Source organism: Glossina fuscipes, unplaced genomic scaffold (genome assembly GCF_014805625.2).
Source record: "Glossina fuscipes isolate IAEA_lab_2018 unplaced genomic scaffold, Yale_Gfus_2 61, whole genome shotgun sequence".
NCBI lineage: Eukaryota > Metazoa > Arthropoda > Insecta > Diptera > Glossinidae > Glossina > Glossina fuscipes.
The window spans coordinates 4,555,878-4,568,184 of record NW_023998433.1 but is presented as its reverse complement, the minus strand read 5'-3'; positions in this window follow the sequence as shown (position 1 = coordinate 4,568,184).

Genomic DNA, 12,307 nt, shown 5'->3' with positions numbered 1-12,307 from the left:
ACAAGGGCGATAACCCCATCTATATTTTCCCCAACTCGAAACTCTCCTACCGTGAACCCCCCTCCTGTTCCAAATTATGACATTTGCTTGACGGCAGTTCCTCCCAGAAAAGCAATATTTGTGTCAAGACTGGCACCTGAAACATCGGTGGATAACATAAAAGGTTATCTGGCGACGAAAGTCCCATCAGTCAACTTAAAGCGTGTTAGCATCTTCAAAATGGCTCCTTCTCAAGCTAGGGCAATCTCCTCTTTTAAAATATTAGTTCCGACTGAAAACAGTGATATGTTGTTAAACAAATCACTGTGGCCAGTAGGATCCTTAATTAAGGAATTTATCCCTCGAGATCGTCCCCTTAATACCAAAGCAATAGTCTTGTCGCCTTGAAAAAACTAATTGTTTCTTCAGGCCCACTATCTCTCATTTATCAAAATGTTAGGGGCCTTAATTCAAAAATTCGTTCTACTTTTCTAAATTCAGTGAGCACGGAGTTTTTCTGTTTGGCCTTCATCGAAACTTGGCTAAAACCCGATCTTCATTCCTCGGAACTTTTTGATAATTCTTTCCAAGTCTTCAGAAAGGATCGAGTGAATCGCATTGGTGGTGGTGTATTAATTGCCATATCTGCGTTAGTCCCGTCCAATTCAATAGAATTTTCCACTTCTCCTGACGTTAAATTTATCGCCATTCGTGCGATAATGCCTAATAAACAGCTATTCGTAACCTGCTCCTATATTCCCCCAAATTCTGATATCTCCATGGTTAACCATCACTTACTTACTTCCTCCCTACGAAAATAGGTTGCTTCTGCTGTCCTTACCGTCTCTTGAGAAACGTAGGTTTGTTCTTGGCGTTTCCTTTGCAATCAAAATAATAAATGGTGCTATTGACTCGCCTTCATTACTTGGTGAAATAAGCTTTAATGTCCCTAACCTCTTCTCTAGGCACTTTATCTTGGTTAAGCTTAGTCAGTGTAAATATAATTATGAGCTGTTTAATCCGCTCAGAGTAGTTTGCAAGAACCTAAATGACTTCTATCACTTATTCTTGTCATCTTTTAAAGTCTATTAAGTCTATTTAAGCTACATTGCTTAATACGCGCGATTTACCTATGTCTTACTCAAACTAGTTTTTATCCTTAAAAATAGTTACGATTGGAAAATGAGTTGTTGTTAAGTATTATCGGTTGCCAGACTTGTGCATGTTTGCGATGGCTTAGGGGTTCATTTGCAATTTGGTCCTGTACCGGTTGTAAGTGTGGCTCTATGCTGATTGTGTACATGCTTTTTTTTCTTTTTTTCCGTCTTGTTTGTTCTATTGTACTTATACTAAGTTTTATTATTAATTTAATATAAGTTTTGCTTTAAGTGCCAATTGAACTCGACTGTTATTTGTTTAGTCGAGTTTCATGTATAAGTAGAATTAAAATAAATAAAGAAATAAATAAAGAAATAAATTAAATAAAGAATGGAATAAGCAGTAATTATATTAAATTATTATATTAAAAATAAAACATAATTACTGTAAAGATAATAAAAAAATTAGTATTTGTATATACGTGAAGGAATTTTGTGCTGCCGTAATATAGGCACATTTGAGCTAAGCAGAGAAATGCAATTAAAAAAGTGAAAATAAATCACACACAACAACAAATGCTTCAATAATATCCTGCGGTATCATTTTCATTATCGAGAAAGAGAATTATTTGTTCTTGAAAGCGGCAACCGGAGTTAAAAAATCAATAAAAGTGTGCTTTCCTGATTTCGTTGATATTTTGCGATCGTCTAAACATCGATGGAGAGAATTACGCTTGAAAAGGACGAACCCGTCCTAAATGAAACAAATTTTAACAAATCTACCTATTACATATATTTGTACGTGAATGTTTATAGGAATCGGTCATGACAATAATAACAAACATTTTGCCTTCTACAAATTTGGAAAGTGCTGAGAACTTACATGATCAATTTCATCATTAACTTCGTCATCTATAATATCAATTTCATAATCAGCAGCGACATCTAATGTGCTCAATCGTGTTTATATAACGTACACATCATACATATGTATGATTTATAATTTGTGTGGTACATAATTTAATTTCAGTAACCATACGTATATACTTACAAATTATTTAACCCTTTCTCTTTTAATTAACGTAGAGATATTGATATTGCTTTTGCTATTGAGAGTACTATGAACTAAAAGGAAAAGAACAAAAATAAAAAAAATATATTAAAAATGTTTAAGTTTTTTTTTTCTGTAAGAAGAAAGCAGGTTCCGAGTTTCTCATTGCAAACCATAGGCCGAATGAGACCATAGACCCATAGTTTATGGCTTATGGTCTGCCTGTTCGTTAGGTATCGTGCGTCCCTTTATTCCTATAAGGGTACAGCACGTATATTTATTTTAGATACAGCCGTCTGTGGAGCGTCCGTTCGACAAAAATTTAAAACTCTTCGGTATCTGCCGAACTAGCTAACTCAGCAATAACACGTACCTCCATCTCTAAAATCTCCGATCGCCCTCACTTTATTATTAAAAATAATAATGTCAGTAGTTCGTTATTCAGAAAGACAGAGAGGATTATTACTGAGATTATGCATTTCACTTGTCACTCACATACTAATAAAAAGTGTTTGGTTATTGGAATTTACATGATAAACGAGAGAACAATTTTTTTTGAAATGGAGCGGCAAAACACGCTCCTCAGTGGCTGAATTTTCGAAATTTTTCAAAGCAATTTTTTAAAACTTTTTTTTAATATTACTTTTTTATATACCTTAAAAGATTGAATAAAATAACTCGTTTACTATTTATTTTATGGTGCTGGTATGTTTTTTGGCCAGCAACTTCTGCAGGTAAAAATGCTAAACAAATGGTAAATAGTTGACTTTTTTTTTTAAATAACAGTTTTCAATTTAATTACCGTACGCTCACGCTAATCATGGAGCGCTCAAAATTGCATTTTCGACCACTATCGCAGTCCACCAAACACGTTTAGAAGCTTATGGTGGTGCTGTTCCATTATATCCTAATTGCCGGTTTTGTTTTCAATGGGTTAAAAGTGCTGATTTTGATGTTAATGACAAAGAACGGCCTGGAGAACCAATAAAGTTCAAAGACAAGAAATTGCAAGACTTGTTGGACAAAAACCCAGCTCAACCTCTGAAAGAACATTCGGACAGTTTATGTGCGATATGAAAGATTCAAATCGAGGGAAAATGGCTACCATAAGAATTGACTCAAAATGGCATTTTTTGGTCACTTGTCGCAGTTGTTGTCAAAGACATCGTGTTGCAGTTCGAATGGGAAGTTCTGCCACACTCAACGCACTCACCAGAGATGGCGCTTTCTGATTACAACTTGTTCAGGTTGATGCAGCATGGTTTGGCTGGCACGCGGTTCGGCAAAGTTAAAGAAGTGCGAAAATTGGATTGCTGCCAAACCAATGTCGTTCTTCCAACGCAGTATCGAAATCTTGCCAGAAAGGTGGGAAAAAATTGTACACATTCATCGACATAGAGTTTAAAAGTTTAAATATACACTTTGCCTCTGTATTTACCTGATTATATCAACAATTAACACACTACGGACATGGATGTGCGTTTACTCATATTTAATTTTTATTTGTCAATTTTCAATCTTCAGTTTGTGCTGATTATAGGAGTAAATGGCACAACAGTGCTATCATTACCTAGCATATCTTTACCATTTTTTTTTAGGACTTTTTGGTTTTTTAAGTCGTGCGATATTTCATCATCAAGAGCTCTTGTTCATTGTTGTCATTTCAAACAGAATTATACTTTGCATACAATTAATTGTTTAATGCACAACTACTCTGCTACATTTATTCCATGTCTGGCCATGTATTTTTTGCCCAACCGACAGTTGGCAACTTTGGAAATATTTTCATGAAAATTCGCATACTAATGTGTTTTAGTCCAAGCACGGATGCTATTGATTCCGATCGGACTACTATTTCATTCGTTTCACATAACACCTTATTTTGATAAGTTGTTATATGAAAAAATATTCTAATTTTCTAATTTCGCGATAAAAATCGCTAAGTAATAATATTTAGGTGTTGTAAATTAGTGTAAAAACTCGTGCATAATAATAATTTGACATAAACGATAATCTTATCGTATTTAGACAACGTAGGTGTATTTATTAGATTTTCTGGAATGTCTAATAGCTTCGTACGAATAATTTGATATAAAATTTAGATCAGGTATGTCTTTTACTTAGACCCAACCACATTAAAGAGGCTCTCATGAAAAGCAAACATTTCTATGGCGGCAAAGTATATCTTGTAGTTTTCTATGATGGAAGCAAAAAAGAAAAAAAATCTTTGATAGGTAAATTAGTTTAATTACTTTAGACCACGTTAGTTAACGTTGTGAGCATCCTCCATTTTGAGAGCTTTCATGAAAATTATGCTTTCGCGTAAAAATAATGCATAATTTTTAATATATTATTACGAAGCCTTGTCCGATTATAGTGTTCTCACTTGTTTTATAAATTCAATTAATTTAATACAAAAATCACTTTGTTTATTTTTTATTTTTTATGTTTTCCATTTAGAAATTTACGGGAGATATTACATGGTTTGACCTCCTTTAGATAATTCTGTAATCCATAAGTTTTTCTTTAAAGTCTAGGATTAAAATTTGAAACGCAGAAAGTTTAAGCAAAAATAGTGGCAGTCAAATAGAAAAGAATACAACCTTCATTTGGCAGCGAGTTAAGCGTTGATAAAAATTCATCTGATCTCGCTTATTTATTCTTGGCCAACAAAAGAACGAAAAGGACACCGGTACTTCATATCAAAATTTAGCTGCCTTGGTTTTTTTTGGTTTGGTAAGGTAAATTAAACGTTATTTCATTCGAAATGAGTTGTTTTCTGTCGTCAGATAAGAGGCGTTAGAAGCCATGGTCTGATATATTGGTAATACACGCAGGAATTGAAACGTTAAATATTATTTGCCATTAATCGCTAGAGCAATAAAAGCGAAAACAATGTTTGTAGGCTCATGCCTTTAGTAAATTACGTTCAAAATCAGTGCCTCTATTAGAGCAATTAAAGATGTTAATTAAAGATGCTCTTACGCTACCTCTTAATGAAATAATGAAAATTTGTTAATTTACCAAAGGTCCGAAAATTAGCATTGAAAGTTAGTCCAGGAGAGGCCACTGGGTGTCGCAGGCGAAAGTGTTGTATCCCAATGGAATATTCTCAAATGTTAATGATCTCAAATCTAAAGTGACGATACGAGCGTACGCGACCATTTAGTAAAAGTGACATTTATTTTCGATTTGAAAGTGATATCATTCTAATTCGTGGGTCTTATAGATTCTTATCTTTAATTGTTTCGTTGTTTTCCTTTAAATTTCACGTGTCGATAACACAATTAATATAACACACTGGACATCTTTGAGAGCCGGCAAAAAATGGGATCTCCGATTGCCCACAGACAGGGAAAACAAGCAGTACGACCTCGTCCTAATATCGCGACTTCCTGAACGGACTTACAATGGATTCGACTATGAAAAATCCCTGACATGGGTGCGTAAGAAATCTAACTTCATTCAAAAAGTAACCAAATGCTCAGATCTGCCAGCCTCAGTAACTGTATCAACTACAATATCGTAGCATCCTTTATCTCTATCAATGCTCTTTTTATAATTCTGCAGTTGTGATAATTATAGAAAAAAATCATAAAGCCCATTAGAAACATAACCTCAATTTATTTTTGGTTTTTTCTTTTAATTAAAATTTAAACACAATCGAGTGCTATCCTAGGCGGGAATTTTAATGCCGCGTCATAATTAATACTTTCCAAAGATCAGCCATACCAAATACGATCAGATTACTGCAAGTGCAGAGAATAAATATAAGTTATAGAATGCCACAATATACATTTTTAGGAATTGTATAAGGAACGGCGAAATCGATGCACCATTAATATAATCTGGTGATGGATGCGAAAGCTTAATAAAATATTAGTTTTTATTTTAATATCATTTCTTATTTATTTTATTATTTATATTTTAGAATATTCACGAATTTTGTTGTTGATTTTTTTCCTTTTTATATTTTAACCATTAAAAAAATGTTTTGTTACATAGTTTCGAGTTGAATTTGCGTTATATATTCTATTAATTACACATTAAATGGTATGTCTTAAAATTAAATTGGGAATAAAAGTCTAGTTTTACTTGGCCATTACGTTCAGAAGTTTTCAATTTTGTTTGTTTTTTTTTTCATTTAATCAAACGTTAAAAAATATTTTTGTATAGAAATAAAATTTAATTATTTAATATCTGCCAAAATTTGGATTAAATGTTTTGAAATTATCTTTGGGTGTAAACGTAAATATTGTATAACTAAAATGACTAGCCGCGTTTGAACAGTAAGCCATAAAAAATATTTGTTCGACTTTAGTTTCCTGCAATATTATTTGCTATATAAAAACTGGGATTCGAATCGGAATCGAAGTAAAAAGTGGTCGATTTATATTTATTCATATTTGGAATTGAAATATGGGAATTTATTCACATTTTCCAATTTCTGCTAGGAAATAAGTTACCTGATTAATTACATATTGAATATCCTTGGCAAGTTTCATCGTACGAAAACTCACCATGTTTATGCCTTTTGTTTCTTGGTCGCTTTCGGAATCATTTGCTTTAAAAAAATTTCTTTTTTATTATATAATCGTTCTGCTACATATCTTCGGCAACTTATAGATGTGAGAATCTATATAGGTTCCGTAGGCTTTGTTAAAGAAAATGATGAGATATGGATGAATTTTTTTTGATATGCTCATAATATTCGGTTTGGTAGCTGAAACCGTATGTGAAATATTCTTCGTTATTCAAAATACTGCGCGCAAACAACAAATGTTAGTTGAAGTGTTGTTTCCTTATCCGCTAATATTAGAATTATAGTATCGTGTTCTTAAAGAAGTATCCTCAACTTCAAAAAGACCAGAAAAACAGCAAAAATTCTGCACAAAAGTAATATTGTACTGCTCCTTAAATAGCACGGTTAGTCGTTGCAAGTGCAGTACAAAAATATTATGCAAAGAATGATGTTTTACTGTTTGGCTTTTAAGGATCACATAAAAAAAATTAATTAGCTATTTGGTATATCCAATATTTTATTTCACATTTCATAAATATATAATGATAATAATAATATTAATAATAATTTGTATATATTTTCTGTTCATTATGATGATTTTGTTTTAATAATTGTTTTATTATTATTGTTTTTTTATTACTAATGTGGCACACAAAAGGAAGTGTTATTGTAGAGGGGGTTTGTTGTAGTTATTTTAGTTTTTGGAATTATTCATTTTTTTTTTTTTTTTGTTATAACTTTTATACCCACCACACAAAGGAGATTCATTTTATTATTTCCTTTATTCGAGGACTAACAATCGCACAGATATATAGGATTCCGAGTTAATTTTAACATGTATTTATGTGAATATGTATGCCCGTCTGTCTGTATATTCTTCTATTATCACATTGCTGTATAATTTCAAAAGTTAACGGAATGCCACGGATCGCAAGTTGAAAAATAAGCAAACAAGATGTATAAAGTCGATGATAACGATTCAAAATTTGAAATTTACGAAAAAATAAATACTATGAATTTTTTTGTATTATCTTTAAGTAGTGGGTATTCAAGATCAAGGAGATTCGTCATAAGGCGAATATTGTTTCTTAACTATTTTTTCCATTCCTGGTGTTATTGTTAATGTAAATGCTTTTTTCTTTTTTAATTTATTTGTATGCGTTTCATGATAATTGCTAACAGAATATCCTTAACACACATAGGCATGTATATAATGACTGTTGAATTTGTATTGTGGCTTGTTATTGTTACGTTGATTGTTATATTTCTTTGTTTGTTTCGACTTGCGAATTTAATAAATACTTTTAAGCGATAATTTCTTTTACACTTTTAATAACTATAATTACTTACAAGTTTTCATTAAAAGTTTTTTAACTATCGTTTTTGCTTTTTCTTTTTTTCTCGACCTTAAATTAGTTACAAACTATCTAACATAAGGTTGCCTAATTTTTCATGTAATACCAAATGCACCTAACACTAGCAGTAGTTATGGTAGCACAAAATGTCATGTAAAAATTTCAATTTTCTTAATGGCTCTGACAACCACGATCTAATCCTCTTTATTTGTTTTCTTCTTTTCAAATTTAGTTTCAATGTTCGTTTTTCATACTATTCAACGTTTGTTTTAGATACAATTTACTTTAATTTATGTTACTTCGTTTATTTAAAATTTTTTTAAATAGTTTTAAAATTTAATTTTACATTGTAAGACTGCTTCGTTTAATTTAATCATCAGATATGCTTATCGGATGTTTAGAAACTATTTATATATTCCTGATTGACGGTTGATTTAAAGTTAACTAAAGACAGATGGACAATATATATGAAATTTTCTAATTCATTTGCAGAATTCGCTAGCAATGATCTAAAATTTAATAAGCATCTTGGGAAAGACCACAAAAACGTCCAAAGTTTAAACACATTGAATCGATACTTTAGAACAATTTGTATCAAGTGAAGATCATAGCAAACAAAAGGGACTGTGAGTTGTCTAAACTTTAAAACTCAATAGAGATTCATAAGGCATTTAGCTGCCAACGCTATAAAATAAAGCGGCTTTATGCAGCTGGCAATTGACGATTAACAATCAGAAAGTATAAATGATGTATCAGGATTAAATACTACATAGTATGTGTGATGTCCATCCTTGCTTCACAATCAAGAAATTGCTTTGCACCAACAACAAATGACAAGCGTTGACTAAGCGTTGACTTTTCCCAATTATATAATTTCGCGGGACGTATGATCTATTTTGACATTCTGTATGAAACAAGCAGATAATTTTATAATTAAATACGACAATTGCCAATTTTAAAATGATGAAAAATATTTCCTTCGGAGTCGCTGAACTTTAAAAAAATACCGGAATAACTACAATAATCGCAATTTTGTAAACATGACTGTGGAGCTAGTTATTTAAATGTTTGCACAAGAGAATAAGTTACGCGAAAAAAAAGTGTCTACTCGGATAACTGAAGCATATCGAAACGTGGAATGAATCCTAAAATATGTTAAAAAACATTCTTCATGAGCCTCTTACACCCTTTTCACACAATGCTGATCCTTTTTTTGTACACATAACATAACGGTCAAAATTTATTTAAGCAAAAACAAGTAAACACACTATAGTTGGAGAGGGCACACCATTCAATATCCTACATCATTTTGTTTAATACAGTTATTCATATAACGGCTTTCCAAAATAAGTCTCGATACGGGAGTTGTTGAAAAAGTGAACCGATCCGAACCACTAACCTTCGTCTTTCATTCAACACATGTCGTTTTACCAAATTTTATTAAAATACATCGAAGATTGTGACCTGTAGGTTGAACACAAGACGGAGAGAAGTCCGGACAAGCCTAAGTCTATTCAAAAAATGATTCTGAATCGATCTATATAATAAAAGGTCGGTCTATCTCAAGTCCATACACCACAAGTTGTACCACAACTGGTGTAGGGTATAATGAAAATATACGGTGCGGATATTTTTCCTAATCATTTTGACTTATATTCACCGCCGACAGATGAAAACGTAATTGTTTTGGTGTTTCGCTGGTAATAGAGATTAGGTCAGTATAAGATTTTGAGTCGATTTAACAAAGCTCGTCGAAAGCTGAAAGTTGTTGCAATTATGTTTAGGCAACATCTATAACTAGAAAAAAAAATTTGGAAAAAGTTTAAATGTTTTTATTACTGACACTATTTGTTGTATATACTGATCCGAAATATCGACACAGTTATTAAATACCGCAGTGCATATGTATGCGCATACACATTTATAGATTTTTAGTATTTGGTTTAAACTTAACTAAACAAGTGGGTATAGCACATTCGGCTCAAGCCGAATATAATTTCTCTTGTATTTTGAAATTTGATTTTTTGATGTCTGTGTCGATTTATTTTTTCACTTTGCTTATATGTTTACCGTATTTTTTTTAATTTGTTTTTTTTTATTATATTTTATGTTTTATTTCATTTTATCGCTTTTTTATTTCATGCACATTTATTTTGATTTTATTTCACTATACATTTTATGCAAATTTTATTTTAATTTTGTATTTTTCATTTAATATCATATGTATTTCAGACTTATTTTATAATGTTTTTTATTAGATTGTAGATAACATATTTTGTTTTCATTTTGCTTTACATTTAGTTGAATCGAATAATTTTGGTATTATTTTATTTTAATTTTCTATCATTTTTTTGCACCCACCATCAATGTATTTAGATATACTAGATTTGGCTTTCCAGATGTAGCATTCATATATATATATATATATGTATTAGACACCCCTTATGCGTACGCATCCATGCATATATACATATAGACATATAGCCGTACTCTTTTTGTAATATATATAATATATATAATATATGTATTATATATTATATAATACGTAATATTACATATATCTAAATATATTTTCGATCAGCTTAAAATTTCGAGTTCTCACGGTTGCTTATGCCGGGATTATTTTGATAATGGCTACAAATTAACCTTGAGGTTTGGAGTGATTTGCCTGCAACCACTCCCGTAACAGGGGAAAGACCATAGCTTACTGTCCATAGCAAAAATTAATCTAAATATTTACAAGGATGATTTAAAAGTTTTCTTGCCAGAACACGCCCATAATAAATACAAAAAGGCAACTTACAACCTATAAGAGATATTGAAATAAAACTTGATACAACTATTTTCTAAAGCCATCTAAAACAGCTGACCCACAATTCATAGAATTCCATTTTGTGATTTTTATGTATGTGTTCAAGGAGATGGGTATCAAAGATTCGCCTTAAGGCAAACATAATATCTTTTTTTTCATTTTATTATGTATATTGTAATATTCTTTTTGTCTATTAACAAACGTGGAGTACTACATAAAGAAAGAAAACAAATGCGCTCCATAGAAATTTTGGCTTTTGTCATTTTAATTACAAGTTTTTATATGCATCAGTAAAGAATGCGTCCACACTAATCCCCATCTATTTTATTTATTTTATTTATATCCTTTCTTTTTTGTAACACATACAAATCGAATGAAAGGCCATAAAGTAAAGCAATTCGTTATTCTTTCTAATGGAATGCGTAGTCGTTTTTGCTTTTATTTGTTAAACTGAATAAGTCTTTTTATTATTTGCATTGCTGCATAACGGTGTGCTGTTCTTAACATAAAAAATCAGTCGTTGTTGACATTTTTTTTTACTTCTTATTTCTTATTTCTATTCTACCGTACAATACAAATACAATATTAATCTAAATCTAAATCAACATGAATATGGGTAGAAATGTAAATAAACAACTAAAACGATAAGTATTTCTTTCAGATTTCATTTGTTTCTTGGAAAAACTTAAAAAGTACAATGAAATCATTATCTTTAGGATAAGAGAATGTTTCATAGTTTTAAATGCAGCACATAGTCTTTTTAGGCATTATTGGAGGATATGTTCAACATCGCCACTTTGTGTATGATCTTAAGAATTATGTCTACACATACGGCCATCGTATACAGAATTTTCGATTGATGTTAGATTCAAAATCGATCTAAAGCCATCTGTCTATTTCTACTTTTCTAATGACAGGGTGACAATGTCACGAAAAGTAAACCTGATGGAGGTAGGTCTTCCTGAAAGAAGATGTACAACGAATATCGGATCGGTATCATTGTTGCAAAGGTATGATTTCTTGAAAGAATTTTGGTTATCAACTTCAAAGTGAACTTATTTTTAGAACCGCATACAATTTTTTTTTCAGTTAGATTAAGCATATGCTGAATGCATTTATATTTGATATTGTGTGCTTTCTGAAAATAGATATAGTATGTCCATTCTACTTACACATACACACATACACACATCCATACATACACATACACCCACACACACACACACACCCACCCACCCACCCACACACACACACACACGATTCTATCTGAAAGAAAAAGTATTTTTCAATCTTTAAACAAAGGCTTTGATTAAGTTATTAGTTAAGGTCACTCAAAATAAATGCAATATTTTTTAAATATTAAATTGTTTTCTAATGTAATCATAAAGTTTTTTTTTTCATTATTATTGCTAGATAGATACTTACATATATGTATATGTATGATTAATAGTAGTTTCTTTTTTTTTCTTTTTGTTTTAAATAAATGGGTGG